This window comes from Pimephales promelas, chromosome 16 (assembly GCF_988280905.1).
Source record: "Pimephales promelas chromosome 16, fPimPro1.hap1.1, whole genome shotgun sequence".
Lineage (NCBI taxonomy): Eukaryota > Metazoa > Chordata > Actinopteri > Cypriniformes > Leuciscidae > Pimephales > Pimephales promelas.
In genome coordinates, this window is record NC_142784.1 from 24,014,562 (window position 1) to 24,030,419 (window position 15,858).

Genomic DNA, 15,858 nt, shown 5'->3' on the forward strand with positions numbered 1-15,858 from the left:
GTAATGTTATTCCTTCTGTTTGGTGAGAACAACGATACCAAAAGAAGACATATATTGCATATATTGGATATATGTTTCCATAGGATATGAACTTTGGTGCGTTGTGTGAACCAATCTGTTCTATTCACAAAAAACATAATTCTTCATAGACAATTAGAGATAAAAATGAAAAAGAGATAGCATAACATCTTCATCTATGAACACTTTGCACAGATATGCATATTTTTTCTTATTCAACAAATTGTGTAGATGCCTGAAATTATTTTATCTAAATTTTCAGCTATTATGAAATAGAACCAGAGTTTAAAAATGTATAATAATATTTAAATTTAGAGTTTATCTGTATACCTTTACCAACAGTAAACGGAAGACATTTCTTAGATTTTGATTTGGCATTTTATATTTCTTAAGGTTTATTAGCTGACAAGCTGTTTGCTTTGTGATCTCTTTTATTAGAAAACTCAAACTCTTGAAATGTTTCTAAGCTGATGATTTTTGAGCAGATTTCCATTGATGCTACGCTGTCAGCGTAATGTAGTGGCTTCTTTGATGTTTGTAATGGGAAGGTAATTGATGTTAGCCATCTAGTGTGTACAGATAAGGACTGTTAAGTTTTACAATGCCAAAGCTGCAGTGGGACAAACAATTACACGAGGTCAATGTGGTAATGGATCTGTGTCTTTAGAGAAAAGGTCAGACAGAAAGGTCCAGGTCTAAAAATAGGTCCTCTGAAAAAGTGGAAATGACTCTGTCTTGTTTTCTGTTTCGGCTTAAATGTTGAAACTTAAAGGGTCAGTTCACCCAAAAATTCTGTCATTAAAGCTGCAGTCCGTAGCTTCTTTTTTTTTCAGTTAAAAATGATCCAAAATAAATTTTTGAGCAAATACATAACCAGCCAGTGTTCAAAACTATCTACTTTCCTTAGCTCAATTCAAAACGGTAAGCTCGTAATAATATTTTACGTGTTTTAATGTAAATATTAATAATGTTTATGTTTATGACTGCATCCGGACCCATACGAAAACAAGGATACATATCGGAAGGACATTACATGTAGTGCACGCACTGCTGACGTTGAACATTAGAACATAACAATTTGTGAACAAAATATCATTTGCACAGATTTACGTGATATGATAAGCGATCGTTAGATTTAATCAGCGCAATTTACTGCAATTCTTTTTTTCCCTTAGTTGGTCAGAACAAAAGTGGATGTTACTTACTTGTTCAGATGACATTTTACAGTGAAAATGATTATGTTGGTCATACTTCCAAAGAGAATAATTTGCGATTCTGAATGCCAGTATTCACACTGGTGCGGTGACTGACAGACACACACTCTCCTCAAACATTGTGTTCATCCGCGCTGTGCCATGCCGAGGCACAACTCACGTAAAGTTGATAATTCCGCAAATGACTGCAATTGCAGATTTTGAACAGAGATGGCGACAAAGAGGAAGAACTGCAGACTGCAGCTTTAATTACTCACCCTCATGCTGTTGAAACCCTGTTAGATATTGTTTTTTGCACAAACAAAGCACCCGCGTCGCTTCATAAATTGAGGTTAAACCACTGGAGTCACGGATTATTTTTATGATGTCTTTACTACCTTTCTGGGCCTTGAAATTGGTAGTTGGGTAGCTGTCAATGATGGGACAGAAAGCTCTCAGATTTCGTTAAAAATATCTTAATTTGTGTAATGAAGATGAACGGCAATCTTGCAGGTTTGGAACGATATAAGGGTGAACTATCCCTTTAAAATGTTGTTGATTTTTCTGTGCATTGTTTTTGTTTTCAGAAATAATTATATAAATGTTTTTAAAAATAACTATATGATCATGAACAACAATCAGGGTAGAAGGGTCATAAAGATGACTAGACGTTACATTTAAAAGGAAGCACCAGCAGTGGGTGCACCAGCACAAAACACGCCGTTTTGCTTTCACTTCATCTGTGATGCTTTTTCCTTCGCTTGTTTGGTCACTTTTCGACAAGGAAAAAGCAAAACGGCTTTCTTAGAGTGCATATCGTGTTTCAAGACTTCAGCTTTCATCATTTCATTACAGATACTGTTTAATATGCTTTTGATCTGTGACTAAACAATGCCACAACTAAAAAATTATCAACAAAAAAGTATCTATTTATGATATGAAGATATTTTTAGGATTTGAGAGATGTAACCTTTGCACTAAATCATGAATATTGTATGATTTATTTTGAATGGAGTTTAAATGAATTTATTTATTTAATTAACCTTTTTTGATTTAATTATGTATGCAAACTATTTTAATGATATTTTAGAGAATTTAAAAATGAATAATAATGATTATTATATTACTTACAGTTGTTTACCTCTACCAACATTATTCTTTTAAATTTTGTTATGATATTTTTAGTTATCAGTTTATTACCCAACCAGCTGTTGGTTTTATCAAATTTTATTAAAAGAATTTGTATTTTATGGTAGAATAGTAAAATTATTGCACATTTTAAAATGCTCATTATTGACAGCAGTTATTACTAAAAATTCGAAATTTTTGCACAATATTTCAATTATTTTTAAATAATGTACTTTTATATAAAATATTATATTTTAAGGTTCAAAATTGAAGAAAAGAAATGCAAAAATGACGCACCTGTTAAGATTTCCCGATGGTCGGAGCCGGGACAGAGCTCTTTCCACAGGTCTGATAGTCCCCGTGTGCCTGTATGTGTCCTGTGTTTGTGTGCTCAGCATCCAGTCCTTCCATAAAACACCAGGAGCTTCTTGAACCGCACGCTCCTAGAGGTGAAAGGTCACCAGGCAGGTGGCAGAAGAAGGTCAAGGGCAGGTCTGGCACAAGAGGAGGAGGAGACCTTCTGTGTTGTGTCAGTTTAAGTGGTTCTGGAAAAAAGGTTTTTTCTTTTACATATTCAAATCTAAATCTAAATTACTTTTAGTGTTTCTGACAGGAATTTGGCCCTTCGTCTCACAGGCCATGATTTCCCTCTGTGCCTAGTGCTGGAGGCGGTTGTTCTGGGATCAAGAGCGGTATAACTTCCTTGACCCTTTCATATAAATTCTTGTGATTGGGAGCTCTGCTGTCACAACACTAAATAAGGGGCATTGAGTGCAAGTCTGAAAGGATTTGGCATTGGGTTTTAAAGTATAAGAGATGGAGAAACTGCTTTTCCAACGGTTTGCTTTGAAACACCCGAGATGTTCTTCTCCATTTCATATCATATTTTAACCATCTATAAGAGTTTTCCGAAACATTATGTTCAAATAAGCAAATGCGGCTTCATCCGATTCAATTAGAGTTAGCCTAAATGCTTTTACCGAGGGAAGTTTGGATGTCTCTTTTTTATCACTTCATAAATCAGAACTTTAAAAAACAGATCTTTATAGGAAAACATTATAAACCAGCCAAATGATAAGTGAACAAACCCTTCAGAAAATTGGTCAAAATAAAACTGTCAATTTTTGGCCACAGGGGTGGATTTTTTTTAAATAAATATAATCAAATAAACAGCCAAATGTGTATTTTGGATGTTTTCTCTCCACTAGTCCAAATAATAAACCAAAATCACAAAATTGATCAGTGCATGAAAAAAAAAAAAAATCCCCAAAAACATGGTTTTCCCTCTTCAAATCTGCCCTAAAGTCTTATTTTTACACATAATTGTGCCTGGATAGCCAACACTGTCCAAGTCGAGATTTTTATTGGACAATCGGGCAGGTCCTCGCAGCCAATGGAAGTGAACGGCACTGTTCCTCTCCTAGCAACAGGACTCCTTAGTAGTGAAAACTGTGAGCTTACGGACAACTACATCACAAAATAAAAAGAACTTAACACTCCCAAACAATGTAGTTACTGCAACCCCCCCTTTAAGTCTCCTTCTCTTTTCATTCCCAACTTCCCTGTCGATTCAGTGAATGCTTCCCAGGACAAAGCTCAGCAACATGGAAAGCAGCATATCGGAACAGACGCTGGGGCAAAATCAGTTTTGATTCATTTACTGTCAATGAACCGGTTAGTTGACGTACAAATTGTAAATTCTCCCTCTTCGGGCCTCTCCGACATATGGCGAAGCTTTGAGGCGCACACAGGACTGCTCTGTCTCCTGTTACACGTGGCCCTGCTCAGGTTGCTATGTTTAGCTTGGGAAGAGGTGTCACCTAGTCTCCATCAGCACCAGCCAAATCTCCACAAACATTGGGCACAGTTGAGCTGGCTTACCACCTCCAGCCCAGCTGCGGGTTCAGACCGTGGCATCCCGACGTCCCGTCTGATGTGCAGACAGGTACCGCGGACGCCATTACGCCTGTGTGCCTCACCTGCTGCTTTCCAGAAATAACACTGGCGAGTGCTTCGTTTCAAGCATTTTGTCCCTTTCTGGTTCAGCCAAATGAGTCCAGACATTCGGGACATTGCTAGCTCGCGGACGAGCGTGAGAAAGACAAACAAGAGCCTGTTCTCCTGATACCAGCTCCATCCTCTTTTCTGGACCGTTGGCATGACATCTCAAACAAACAGCCGTCTCTTTGCTATTTACACTTTTTCAAAAGCACATTAATCTTCTGTAAGCGTTTCCCATGTATTAGGCATCTTGTGTTTATTGGGTTGGCTGCAGATTTTTTCCTCTTTTTTTTATTATTAATTGTAAATATTTACAGAGGACTTCTGGCAAATGGAGGTATAGTTAGCACCTCTTTAACACGCAGTATGAGGATGTAATGTGGTGCCAAAAATACCCCTGCCACTTTCAGCCTCTTATAGCAGATTATGTAGAACAGAAATCAACACTTACTGTCTGTTTTTTTGGCACATTCTATTTCTCTTCCAGAATGTGTGACACATTGATGCATACAGACATATTTGTGATGTGGATCAAAGTGTTTGAGGACATGCGAGGCCTTTTCTCTAAGCTTTGTCCCTTATTTGGAAACGGTAGCGCATATTGTAACCATCTATAGTTGTACCTCCACTGTTATTCATTTTCATAGTGTTTGCTAAAAGACAAATGTTACAATATTAAAGGAGAACTCCGGCGCAAAATGAACCTTTGGTCTAATTACACATTGGTACCTTGTTGACCTAGATTTGTTTTCATGATAATCGAATGTAAAGAGTTTTATCTCTAAAAAATGTTTAGCGTATAAGCTAGTATATGGGGGCATATAATAAGTAAAGAGAAATCACTAGTTAATGTCACTAACAAGGCTCAAAATAGCCCCACACTAACACAGTAACATAATGAGGGTCCCTACATGCAAAATGAAGCATTGAGTACTTTGTAAGTGTACAGATCGTTTAATAAGAAGATATTTTATAAAGACAGTTCACTTCGTGTATACAGGCAGGGGCCATCTTTGGAAAACAGTCTCGAGCAGTCAAACCACGAACGACGTGCCAAGTGAGCTGAACTGTATGAACATCGTTCGTGGTTCGACTTGTCGAGGCTGTTTTCCAAAGATGGCTTCTGTCTGTATACACGAAATGCGCTGTCTTTATAAAGTATCTTCTTATTAAACGGTCTGTAGACTTACAAAGTTCTCAATGCTTCGTTTTGCATGTATGGACCCTCATCAAGTTACTGTGTTAGTGTGGGGCTATTTTGAGCCTTGTTAGTGGTATTAAGTAGCGATTTCTTTTTACTTATTATATGCCCCTATATACTAGCGTATACGCTAAACATTTTTTATAGATAAAACTCTTTACATTCGATTATCATGAAAACAAATCTCAGAGAACGGTCGACTAGGTACCAATGTGTAATTAGACCAAAGGATCATTTTGTGTCAGAGTTCTCCTTTAATATTACATTTCTGCCAAGTTGACAGAATATTTACTTGTAATTGCTGCCCTGCGTCAAAACATGGTTAGATTAGCGTTTTAGACCATACATGAAATAGAGATTTTTAAGGTGGGATATTTTAATAAAATGCCAGAAGAATAGAGTGGTGCATGTAAGACGCCAGAATCCTGAAGTCTATTTCGCTGCTGGTTCCTTCCAAGATTTTTCTTCAATTTATGTGTGAAATAAGACTAGACATAATTTGGCGATACTTTAACGTTTTGTTCTACAATGTAAATAACACACACTAAAAGTGAAAATGTGAATTTTTAACCATTATGTTCAGTTGATTGGACAGTTTGGAGTGTGTGCGGTGGATGATGTAGAACAAAATGTCAAAGTATCATCAAGATACTCATAAATTAAACCCCCATTATAAAACCCCATTGAAAAATCTTGAAGGAACCAGTCCCAGATAGCAAACTGACATTGAATCAACGTGGAAATATGACATCGAAACAACGTTAATCTGACATTGTTTTGCTCATCGAATTAACGTTGAACCAACGTCAGATGCGTCATTCTTTCAAAACTAACGGAAAATCAACTTGAAATCAACGCGTTGTTTCAACGTTATGAAAGCAAACCAATTTTCGATTTCATTTAGCTTTGAAGAATGCCGCGTCTGACGTTGGTTCAACGTTAATTCGATGAGCAAATCAACGTTGTTTCAATGTCATGAGAGACGTCGTTTCCACGTTGATTCAATGTCAGTTTGCTGTCTGGGGTAGCAAAATAGACTTCCGGGTTATTTACTAAACTTACCTGCACCACTCTCTGTGAGCTTTCATTAGATTGTACACAAGAGCAGTAAGATGATTTAAGCAATTTCAGATGTTTGAGTGTGAACAAGATATTTTTGGAAAAAGTAGAAAATGCTGGTGTGGACAGAGAGTGTACTAAAACAAATATATCCAGATGAATGTGGATGTAGCCTAACTTCCTCCATCTTTCGACAAATTGTTATGAGCAACACATAGGAAACATGATTATTTCCCCTTCTCAGCGAATGTGATGATGGATGTTTCCTATGAGTCGCTCGTTTGGTGCTCAGCCGTGGCGGCGCCTAGTTCGTCGCTGCTGCCGGGACAGTGTCGATATTGTCATTTCCTCACTGCCTGACCTCCGTCTCCCCCACCCTACTGTAGCAAATGACACCCTCACCTCATAAAAGACACATTTGTTGTAACCCTCATGGCGTGGTCTGCTATTGTTCTGTGGTCTGCATAGCATTTCCGTCGCAATTCAGCTTATTTTCCGATTCTCTGCAACACAAAGGCATTGAGCAGGTGAAGGAGAACAAATGAAAGCGAGATTGTTGAGACATGTCAACAAAGACAAGTGATTGGAAATATCAGCATATGGACATTTATATAATTTATAAATATTATCTGCTGTGAGAAAGCAGCATCACCAAGAATGCTTGAAGGCGTCCTAGCCTGCCATTAACCAATTTATTGATGCTAAACAACATGGTTGTTAAACCAGCTGCTTTCAATCGGTCTTTTCAACAGGGTTAGCCCCGGTCTGGTGCAGGGGGTCATCCATGATACTGAAAAAAGAAAACAATCATTCAAAATTGTTATTTATGTGACATAAAGAACATGAGAAACGTACTCTTTGTGTTTGTGCTGGTTTCGTATAGTTTTTGAAAACCCTTATAAGAAAACTTTCACAAAAACATCACAATGCCATCGACCCACAGATCAAACTGCAGCCTTGTGCAGAGAGAGGGTCATGTGATTTTGAATGAGCTGTGGATAAAATCGCAGTCATAATGTTTTTATATAACCGTCCATTTCCCCCAGTGTCCTTGGCTGTCATCTGTAAGGTGAGCAGGAGCGTGTATTTATTCCAACAACACCTAAGGCCTCTGCTTCTCACTAATATCTCCGGCATTCCTTTTATCAGCTCTTGCTGCCAACTTCCGAGTTTTAGGAAAACACCAAATTGCCTCCCCTGATCCCCTAATTCCAGCGACTTACTGAAGCAGTGAGCAGGCCACGTCTGGGGGGTGTGGGGGGAATTGAGCCTGCACAGTGTTCGGGAGCGAGTGGGGCTGGAATCTGTGCCATATGAGTGTGCGCCAGCTTCCGATGGCATTAATGCAGCAAATTGACCCTTTCGCTCAGCACTGCCAGCTCTGAGCCTGAGAGAGAGGAGACTGATAGCTGACATGTGTGCTCGCTCCGGCATTGTGATACAGGCCGACACAGTCTGCTGGCTAGACTTTCGGTTGCCACATGAATGGGTGTACTGTGGCCCTAAGCAAAGCTCCCACTTTGACATGGCAAAGCTGGAAGGGAACACTTTTCGATGGCCTCTTGGCAAAGCAGAGTGGGCCATTGAACAACATTATACACAATAAGTGAAAGAGGGATTATGTAACTCTTGAAAGGATTGACAAAAATATCCTCCAAGACCAGAAAAGTATTTTCTATGCGACATGTTGTTTAACTGGTCAAGCAGACGTTTGCTATTTTCAGAAACCATGAAACTGTAAGATTGTTTCTTCAAACTATGAGTACTTTTATGAAAACAAACTATCTTGAAGCACTTTTCACAGTTCCTAGTTTAATGTGTCCACTAACAGCATCCTGGGACATACCAGTATCACAGGAGGATTCTGCCATTTTTGTTTTTCTTAAAGTAATGAGCATTTCCAAAAGTGTCATTTCATCTCGTTTCAGTCATTTTAAAGATTATTTTGAATAAAAGCTTCCACCAAGATTAATGGCATAATAAGCATTTCATGTATTCTGAATGTATGGAAGCTTGTTTCCACCACTGAATAGAAATTAAAAAAAAGGTCAGAATTGTGAGAAATAAAGTCGCAATTGTGAGAAAAAAAAAAGACAGAATTCAGACTTTTTTTCTCACAATTGTGAGTTTACATCTCGCAATTCTGACTTTATAACAAATAATAGCGGGTTTATATCTCGAAATTCTGACATATTTCCTTTCCATTACAATTGTGAGAAATCAATTGAATGGGGATTTGGGTAGTGTTTTTGATAGACATTTTAATTAAAGCTGCTGTCATGATAAAAACTATTTTGCCGCACTCAGGAGGCCTCCCGGGGTCCGTAGCACCAAGCACCGTCCAGAAATTCCACCGTCCACAAACCCACTATGTGTCTAATAACCCACTATTTTTAAATGTACTAACCCCGGTCTTCATGCAATAAGCTGCAATCGGACAGAATCCCGCCGGCAATCTATTGAATGGGGATTTGGGTAGTGTATTTTTTGGAGATTTTAATTAAAGTTCCTGTCATGATAAAAAACTATTTTACTGCACTCAGGTGGGCCCCCTGAGTCCGTAGCACCAAGTGCCGTCCCAAAATTCCACCGTCCACGAACCTACTATTTTTATAATGGCATAAATGCTACGTGGGATGTCCATATCTCAGCTCTGGAAGGGTCTAGAGACTCCATTTTTGCACTCAGGTCTAAGTTTCAAGGCCCTCTATCAGAATCCAGAGTTTCAAGAAGATCAGAATGTTTTACAGCAGTGGAACAGCATGAGGGTGAGTAATTAATGACAAAATTTTCAGTTTTGGGTAAACATACCCTTTTAAAAATAATCATATCAGACTGCATTTTTAAATTAAGCAAACAATGGCATCAACTTAAATGTCCAAACCTTGGCTTGTTGCAGAAGATCGCTCAAAATCTGCCCGGCGAGACCTCTCTTTGACCTGAAGATCTGAATCAGTTGAGGACAGTGACGATCGAGAGACCCATAAAATTGCTTATGTTCTTCCCAACCACCCGGTTGAATTCTTGATACACCTGAAATAGTAAAGGAAAAAAGCAGTTGTTACGAGAACTGTCAAAAATGAACAAATTTCAAATTAATATCTAACCATCATGTTTATCAATACTCATTTCACTACAAATGTTGCAAACATAGGCATTTCGCTTTGCCTGACTTTCTCAGAATAGTTTATATCTCACAATTCTGACTTTACAACATGCAATTGCGACTTTTATATCAATCAATTCTGACTTTATAATATGCAATTCTGACAAATAAAGTCAGAATTGTGAGATAAAAAAGTTGCCATTAACTTTTTTTTATTTTTCATTCTGTTATGGAAACAAGCTTCCATAGTGTTATAGTTTTATGATTATTTAGCATTTTTATTCAGTTATTTTATAATGTAATACATATTTTAAACAACTGACTAACTGTATTTGACTATTATTATTTTCATAATTAATAACAATTTCTATGAACAGTATTTTTATAATTTAAAAAATAGTTTAGTGATAAGTTCACTCGTTAGAAACACTCAAATTATAATGCCTGCAAGTCCCGTCAAAACTGTGTGATATACAGGGACCCTTGCGTCATTAATTCCTTTACAGTTCAATGAAGAAGATGTGTGTTTGCGTTATTGATGTTCATGAACATGCATACATATTACAAGAAACAGCAGTGAGCTTTTAAATCTATTAATAATACATGCACTGAGAGTACGTGACCTGAAATGTTGAAAAAAAAAACCACACATATGAGATGAATTACATTAAGTGAATTTGTGTTGTGATTAAGAATACAGTTGGTAGAAGACATTGTGTTTCTGAGTGAATTGACACGGAGATGTCTGGCCACAGGCAGAGCGGCTTCTGCCCTTGTGATTGGCTGCTTCCTCAGCCAATGAGACTGCTGCAGACTCACCTCTAATCAGACTCTTCCTGTAGACAGACTCTAACAGCGCTTCTGTTTCCTTTTATCTTTCCTCCCCTCCGTGTTCAACAGATCGGATTGCACAACAAAAACTTCGGTTATCTCTCCCCTTTCCTCCTGGAAGTAATCTTTTGAAGTACTTGTTTAAGGGTTTTTTTTTATAAATAATTTTATTTTCATAAAAAAGTTCTTTGCATTCGCACTACAGCCGTTCCAATTTATTATAAGCTACAGGACCAAATTACCAAAAAACTGTTTTATTCCAAGAAATATTCAGGCTGTTTTCCAGTTGTTCCAGTATGCCATTCATTATGATCAAGAGTACAGGCATTCCCTAAATATGTTACATGAGACTGATGCAACGGTTTCAAGAATGCTAAACATCTGGCAATGCACCACATTCCATTGAATTTCCTCTATTTTTTTTCTACCCTTCTAAATGAAGGTATCTGTATCACATTGAGCCTTTCATCGCTGTACAAAAATTAGATTTTTATCAAACCGTTCTCGAATACAGTGCAAACTGATTTTACATAGAGCTTGCAAAAAACAGACGTAAGGCCTCCACAATGCATTCAGACCAAACTTGGTACATGTCATCACAAGCATGACCTGAAGCAACATGCTACATTACGCGCAATGAAAATGGCTATTTTTGCATATAACTTTTGAACAGTTTGTGCAGAAATCATAAAAGTGGTGTTGATTTTGGGCAAAATGCTGAGTCAAATGATATCCATTTTTCCGACATCGGCCGTCTTGGTGTCTGCAATTTTTGTACTACTAAAATGCTGTATTTTATGAACGCATGAACATATCGTTACAAAACTTCGTATGGGTCATCAGCACAATGCTCTGAAAGAGTCTGAGACATTTCGGACCAGCACCACCTAGTGGTGATTTTTCCTGAATCCTTACCGAACATAACGATACCAAACATGCCAGGTTTTTCCTTATGGTTAGCGCAATGTTGTAAATTAGCACTTAAAAACATTTGCCAATATCTTCTAAACCGTTCGAGACCGATCGAGATGACATCCCTACCACTGTAGGAAAATCAGAAACATAGGTTTTTGGATATATGTTAGTGTCCAAATGTCCAAATTTTGATAGAAAGTGGCAAAAAAATCAGATCAAAGTCGCCCATGGGTAATTTATGCCCTCATACATATAGATGTCTATAAAACTAAAACAAAAAAAGATATTTTCACCAAATTTGACACGTACTGTATTTAGGCTCACTCTGAGAACACATAAAAAAGCTGTGGAACTGCACCACTTGGCGGTGCTATAACTGAACAAAACAAGGACATTGCCAGTAATTACAATATAACATAATGATATTAAATGCTACTCTTTACAAATGCATTGTGGCTCTCTTCAGTTATCAGGTTAACCATAAACTTATCTGGTTAACATGCTTTTGTGTGCTAATTCTTACACTGAAGCCTCTCCTCTGCAGTTTGGTAAGTCAGCGTCATCTGATTGGCGCAAGCTGCTAAACCATGTGCCATGAGCCCCGAACCATTCAGGTCGTGGTTTTGAATACTGTGTCGCATATGCCCAGACAGCAATCGGTACTGTGGCCAGAAGTGGTGCAAAAGTTGCTTCAGTTCTAGATATGCTGTCTATCTGAAAAGGAACTCAAATAAAACATCTAAAAATTCTTAACTTTGAGTTGATTCTCACTTAAAGTATGGAACATTGGCATCTTGATGAGTGCACATCTTCCCACGTCTTCTCTTGTATGTTTTGTTCATTCTGTGTTCCTTCCCATCTGAACTTCTGTTCATTTGGAGCTCATTTTCACCTGTACTTCTGAAGCAGCTGTTTTTTCATGCATGTTCAATTTCTGCTGTAATTGCGGTTGCTGCTGGTTCAGGGGCTCGGCCTCGTATTGCTGCTTGCAGCTATATTTATTATTATTATTTCTTCTAAGCGACCTTGGAAAATAATACAAGTTTAGCCTTGGTGTTGTACCCATTCTTGGCACTCTCTTGAAACGTTTTACAATATCTGTAGTGAAGCGGCACTCTGATAAAAATGCAACTTTTTTTGAAGAAAATAATCATGACATAGCATGAAGGACACAAGACATTCAATATGCAAGCGTACTTTCAGTCGACCTGGAAAGTGTCTCAGGAGCCAACCTTATGACGGCAACGAATATTTGATTTGGACTGGAACTCTCTAGAAATACTGTAATCTAATCTTTAAATAGATTTAAAGAAAGTCGCTCATCAATTATGCAGCACATCCTGCCTTTAAGATGAGATAGAAAAGTTCGCTTAAGGAAAACAAGATTTTCAGAGGAGGAAAAAAAAACACTTTTCAGAGCTCGATCCCATTACAATATTGCAACTGGTTAACAAAATAAATGTCTTTTTCGACGTGAACTGCGTGCGCTAGAGAGGCTGCGAGGGGCCAGGTGTTGCTAGATTTGGCTTCTCAATGTCACTGGTGATGTGAAAGGACAAAGGCAGTATTGAGAGCCCAGTCAGAGGCCTGGGAGGAGTGGGATAGTTTTACAGAAAAGCCACTGTTTGTGCCAAGCCTGCACCCATATACAACAGACACTGTGTTCTGTTGCTCCGCTCCCAGCTTTGTCCTTGCGCTCTGCCTCCCCCCCCCCCTCTTTTCTTCTTGTTTTCGAACAGGTAGTAATGGTGCTCTCATCTAGGCCAGAGATGAGAGAGACAGATAGCTGACTGTAAAGAACACAGTTTGGCATTCTAGACTTGGGCTCTTAACATCCCACACAAAGACCTGAAGCCGGAGGGAAACATGATAAAGCCATGCGCGGAGCAGACCGATCAGAGACGCCCCCTTCCCCGCCCGTCTGAGACTGCTGGGAAGTCTCGCTCCAACGGACATCTGTCCGCGTACGTTTACCTGCTGTGAATGCACCTCCAAGTCTCAAAGTTGCCACAAATACCATTTCTGAAAGCCCTTCCAAAGGAAAAGCTGAATTTTGTTATGTTTACTGTCTTCACCATCATGAGACAAGAACAACTAAAAAGTTTGTTTGAACGGACACTCTTACAGTTTGACCATGCCTAGGTCAAATTACAGGGGGGAGTGTGGTAAAATGCTTTTACAGTGACACATCTTACCTCGCTCTTCTTATGAATGAGGAAGAAGGAAGAGCATTTCATAGGAAATTAATAAAGAGAAAATATACATATCAGTACACCAGCCTCTGTGAGTGTGTGTCAGGTCTGATCCTCTCACAGGGGTGTGATCTGCCTGCTGCATGAAAACAGAGAAAGATAACACTGATGTGATAATGAGACCCACCCAAACACACGGACAAATAGCCAGTCCTTCGCAAGCTGACAAGTCATCAGAAAGCAGTCAGCTGCATCTCTTCCAGCACTCGCTCTCTCTCTCTCTCTGCCCTGTTCCTGCATGTCATCCTCATTACGCCCCTGTGATTCACTCCACCTGACCACCCGGAGCAGCCCGCTTTTATCATCCTCCACACAGCTCTGCTATCAAAACACAGCCGACAAACACAAAATGTCAAGTTAGCTGCACTCCAGTGATCAGTCTGCTGTGAAACAAGAGGGACGGGATTTTTCGGCATAGAAAAAAAAAGAAAGAATTATAAATCATATTATTGTAATCTTGTAATCTTTTGATTATTATTAATAATACTAATAATAGTGTTACTTTTTGTAGAGTTTTATCATATTTTTTTAAGTTTTATTATAGTATTATTAGGCAAAAACTGTGTGAACAAAGTTTTTAGTGTCCAGCAACAATTAATTTGTCTGTCAACTCTAAAGGCACAAATTCTGCGTGATATGCAGCCAATCAGAAGATTTTTAATGTTTAATATGCAGTTACCAGGAATGGGATTGTAGACCAATGAGATTTCACTGTGGGCGGGGCTACCATGCGCAGTTGTAACCACAGTAATTGACAAAATGCCCTGATTCTTGTCACGGTTGCAACCAGTTGGGATAAAAACTATATATAAATTGTAATAAATTGTAGAAATAAATCATTGATATTTATTGTTATTGATAATTTTTGTAATAAGTTGTTTATAATTAAGGCACATTGCACTGTGATTGGCGCAGCATGCAGTGTTATGGAGAGAGCAATGGTGTGGGGAGGGAGAGATATGAGGCGGTCGAGGGATGTGAGATAATCAGCCGTCCGCAGAGCCGTGTCATTTGTCTATTGTCTGTTTTTTCAGGCTGATGGGGCAGAGAGAGAAAAACGGAAATGCTGCTTTAGTCCTGCGTCAGTCTCTTTCTTCCCTTTTCTTCTTGAACCGGAGCAAGACTCCAAGGACAGCGTTCATCAATTTCCTGCCCTTCGTCACCTCAAACCACTGCAGCAAGCACTTCCAAAGCCTAAAAAAAAAAACCCCCATCTTCAAGATTGGAAATGCACCAGCTCTCGCTAATGCCACCAACAGACTAGTTGCCTTTCCAGAGGAATTCTGACGATGGTTTTTTAATATTCCACGCCGCTTTGCGCCTTCAGATTTCACGGTGCAACATTAACACGAGCTGACACTAGGGATTAGAGACAGACAGCTGGAATGCCCGGGCCTTTTGTGAAACGTGGATCTCTGCCAAAATCCTTCACTCAGAGGCCAAGAGGGACCTGGGAAAAAGACTGCTCCTTGGAAATAAACACAAGACTGGCCAAGAGGAAGGAATGTGCCACTAGTGGACAAAAACGATTGAGCGGTGACCGGACCGCGCTGGGCATGGAGATGTGCAGGACCTGCAACCCGCGTAGCGGCCTGTCACTCGCCACTCTGACATTTTGTTTGGCTCTCAAAGGCCGATGCAGTAAACTGAATGACCAGCGAATGAACATGAATGAAATACCTCCCACATGTTTTCCCTTTCTGCGTTCTGCCTCATTCAAGAGTTTCAAAAGTGTCGCTTTCAGTTCCGTAAATGACGGAATGTCAGAACATAATTCCAATTTTGTTTTATTTTATGTGGAAAATGTATTCCATGGATTTTTAAAATACTCTTTAAATAAATCATCAGAATAATTACATGATTAAATAATCTAATTAAAAGTAATATGAGCACATTTTTTTGATGATAAGCAACTAGTTAATAGTGAGTTTTGAACCCCAAACTTACCAAATAGCCACTATTGTTATTTATTTATTGTTTGTTGGTAGTTTTATGGGTGTTTGTACATTCATGTGCAATATCCACGTGAAATTCAAAAAGTATACAGTCAAGTACATGATTTTTTTCCCATGCTATTCACATTTTAGAGCACACCATTTGTATGCAATTAAATGCATGACAGCATAGACTTGTCATCTTTACTTGAATTAAAGT

The 15,858-nt window shown here is 38.7% G+C and overlaps 1 long non-coding RNA gene across 4 annotated transcripts in view; it reads right to left on the reverse strand.

Moving 5' to 3' along the window:
- LOC148973357 (uncharacterized) overlaps nucleotides 1–15,858 on the reverse strand; it is a 115,093-nt gene that overhangs the window by 4,596 nt on the left and 94,639 nt on the right. For 3 of the 4 annotated variants that reach the window (XR_016146883.1, XR_016146882.1, XR_016146884.1), the window contains 3 exons: nucleotides 9,485–9,633; nucleotides 7,003–7,390; nucleotides 2,637–2,884 (listed from right to left, as the gene is read on the reverse strand). This is a non-coding gene — a long non-coding RNA (uncharacterized LOC148973357). The remainder of the gene's footprint in view (nucleotides 1–2,636; nucleotides 2,885–7,002; nucleotides 7,391–9,484; nucleotides 9,634–15,858) is intronic. The other variant, XR_016146885.1, reaches the window with a different exon arrangement.